The following is a 3,730-nucleotide window of genomic DNA, read 5'->3' on the forward strand; positions in this document are numbered from 1 at the left end:
GGATGGTCTTGAAGGCCGGCCTCGATGGGGGGAAGCGTGAAAATTTCATGCCCTTCTGAAGCGTGACAGAAGCTCGCCTATAAATAAATCATAAGGTAAGCGCCTATGCTCACTTAGCACAGTGATTTGTGACCTCTGTTTTGCATTCAATTCTGCGTTGCTGTGTGACTTCATCATGCCGAAAAAAAGTGAGAAAGCTATCATGGAGGCTTCTGCATCAAATTTACAGGTTTTATTTCTGTTGGTTTCTAAATTTTAAAAAAAAGGGGATATTGTAAATCTGAATCTGCCTGTGTGCTTAACGGGAAATAATGCTTCAAATATATGATTGCGATATCAGTTAACATTGGTAAAATTAACTGCTCTTTCAATTGGATCTAGTGCTTGAGGAAGTGTTTTGACTGGTTACTGGATGGCATTTTGGATATCATGGTTGGGGCATATTGCTACGGAAAAAAAAGATTGTGACTCGAGCTGTTGACTTTAGGGCAGCCAAGTGGGATTTAATGTGCTGAGGATATTGAAGTTATGCATATCATTAAATGGTTTGTTGATTTGAAGCATATAAAACTTGAAATGTCTGCTGACAGGGCTTTTTGCCGGGGTGGTTGCTTACTGGTTGTAATTTGGAGGCTAAAATGAAACTTTTTAGGAATTGTTGTAACTCACCAACGGTAAGAAACCCTAAAAATGGTTATTTCAAGGGTGACTTACTCCTTCTCGCTTTGTTCTGTAATTGGAGTTATGAGTGTTTACCAGCAAGGATATGGATTTTTTTACTCTCTCCAGCTTACTATACACACTGAAGGTAAGTAGTCTTGTTTTAATTTTTTAATATAAACCCTGTTCTGGAACTGATTTATCTGATATAGGGAATTATGGTATGTGTTTACCTGTGGACTGTTGGAAGATACGAGCCTCTTAGACTAAAGCTGAAGATTTCCGTTGTATAAACAGATTGTGGGAACAAATTGCAGGTTCTATAAATCAGGGTATTTTTGGGATGTGATAAATCTTACCCTGGTGGATGGAAATGCCAGTTCTCTTGTTGATCTATCTGTATGGCTGTATTGTGGTTTGGAAGGCAGTGTGTCTATTAAGGAAAGGGTAGTGCTGACTGGCTGAGGATGCTTATTTTTTGGAAGACGGTAAGTATGAATCTGATACTACAGGGATTTGAATCGGGCTGATGTTAAAAAAAATAAATATAATATTTATTTCTGAAAATTGTGAGCAGAGATTGTCGGATTCCCTGATAAGCTGTAAAACTAAAGGTTCGGTTTATGCTGGGTACATTTACTGACCTCAGGCTGACTTTGTCCTTAGTACTTATACCTAATGTCATGAATAGTATAAAGAGACTTTGATTGAACTGAAAACGTGGTTCTGAGTTGTTGCCAAATTGGATGATGCTCGGAAGGTAGTAAATGACTTCACATACCCTATTTTGGTGGAAATTGGTTTTTTTCCTTCTCTCTCTATTGTTTTCACCATAATACATCACAAGATGGGTATTGTAATGGTGGGTCTGTTCGGCGAATCACTGATTCAGCTTATCAAATGATTTCCTCTGGCTGTGACTGTTTTTTACCTTGAGTGATACAAATAAACTTTAGAGTATCTAACTCGCTTTGTATATGCTCTCTCTTATATATTTGAACTTTTCTTGGCCTACTAGTATGCAATATATACTACGGAAAGTTTATAGATGTTCTTGTCTTGATATGCTTACTTCGATTCTATCTCGGAAATTGTCTGGACTTGCTCTATTGAGTGAGCTGTCTAAAATACTATGGTATGATATTTGGTTTTATTACGAACTTGGACAAAAGTTTGTCAGTCATTGCATAATGACAGAGGCAGTTTTTGATAATATTTGGGAATATAACTTGAAATGGCTTAGATATGAAAATTAGTTAATGGGTTATCTCAAGTTTATATATATATATATATGTATATATGTATATATATATATGTATATATGTATATATATATATATATGTATATATATATATGGAAAGTTTTTTGGATTAAGAACGCATCCGAAAGTCTGAATTCTCTATACTTCTCATTTCGTATGAGGTGCTGTCTGTAACAGAAAACTGGCCAGTGATGGCATATAGTTTGTAGTTCTCTCTTGTGTGATTAAGAAAGTAGTTCGTGTCTGGCTTTGATAATCTGCCTATAAAACCTTCTAAGGTTTTGCAAAAAAAACAAAAAAAAGTTTTAATCCAAAAATTAACAACTACACTATGATGATTTCACTTTCCTTATTGGATTGGCAATAATCCAAGGATCTTTTTCATTAAAAACAAGATACTAGTTGAGAACTGTGTTTTTTCAAGTGACATGGATAACAATTGGGATGCCTAGCATCACCTGCGTACAATCATGTGCTAACGAATTGTTTTCTTGTGGCTATGGGTGCAGGTGAGGGCTACCTTCTTTGATTAAAGCATTCAGTTCTAAGTTATTGATGATTGTGGATGTTCGCTTAACTTGAAGCTACATTACTCCGAAATTGGGGACGACTGCATCCCATGATTTACATTGATATCTTTACTGCCTTGTACAAAATTTATTTTCAACTGTAAATAAATTATTGTACAAATCCATTGTATTGTCCTAGAATTAGTGGTTTGTGAACTGTAGTGTTTGTTTGCGTGTATATAGGTATATATATATATATATATATATATATATATATATGTATTTAGAACTGCTACACACACAATAAACGCATAAGAGAGACTGACATGTAGGTTTTTCTCTCTCAGACCCTAGTTCTAGTTTTAAATTGCCTATTATTTTATAATTTATTATATGATAATAGGCTGGGGTGCTATCACACAGTCACCATGGTCCCCATTGACCTGACTGGTGAAAGGTTGCTAGCACAACCATTCCACTCTATATTCTCACATTTTAGAAAAATTTCCCCCGTGTTTTAATTTCCATTTCACTAGTTTATTACGTCTGTCTACTAGGTTACTGGAAAGCTCACTGCAAGAATAACGGTCTGTTTTGACTCAGAAAAAAGAGCTCTGATTTCGCAAAAACTACGACTTGCTAGAGAAATTGAAAGATTCTTTTCTTACATCTCTCATAGAATTCGGCCTTATCTGCACAGGGCTGTAAAATTCAATAAGAAGTAAAAATTTGTATAAGAGTTTCTGGACCACTCAACTCTTCCATACGATGTAATCTAACTAATGTTCTTGAAAATCTATGCAGATTGTTTCCTTATCCCAAGGGCTCTCTCTTCCTATGGAACCCCTTTCCGTTGCTTCGTTACTTGTGTTGAAGTGTATACAAGATAGTGAGGCTTCAACCTTAATTTGTGATGCCTCGAAGGAGTCTAGTCTGTCTCTTGTCCAACTTATTTCTTTTGACCAATGGATGAGGGTTCTTGCTCTCCTTGTTAAGAATAAATATGATGGTATCAACCTATTGCTGGAGTTTGCTTCTAATCTGGATGGTATTTCCAAAGCCCATATGCAAGACTTAGCTTCCTTCTCGTCTAAAGGATCTGAACTATCCAATCTCCTCAGAAAATTTTCCGGGCTTAGTCCCATCTTTATTACGGCTCCCTCCACTCCTATAGTCCCTCCTCCTAACAGCCTTTTTTGTAGGGATGCTGCTGCTTTGGAAGCAGTAAAAGAGTTTCAAAAGGACCTTTGCTCACTTAGTGAAGCATCCCTGTTGGATATGGTGCCGAAAGTATCAAGGG

The sequence above is a fragment of the Adiantum capillus-veneris genome, chromosome 29 (assembly GCF_014529385.1).
Source record: "Adiantum capillus-veneris isolate H3 chromosome 29, ASM1452938v2, whole genome shotgun sequence".
In the NCBI taxonomy this organism is placed as follows: domain Eukaryota; kingdom Viridiplantae; phylum Streptophyta; class Polypodiopsida; order Polypodiales; family Pteridaceae; genus Adiantum; species Adiantum capillus-veneris.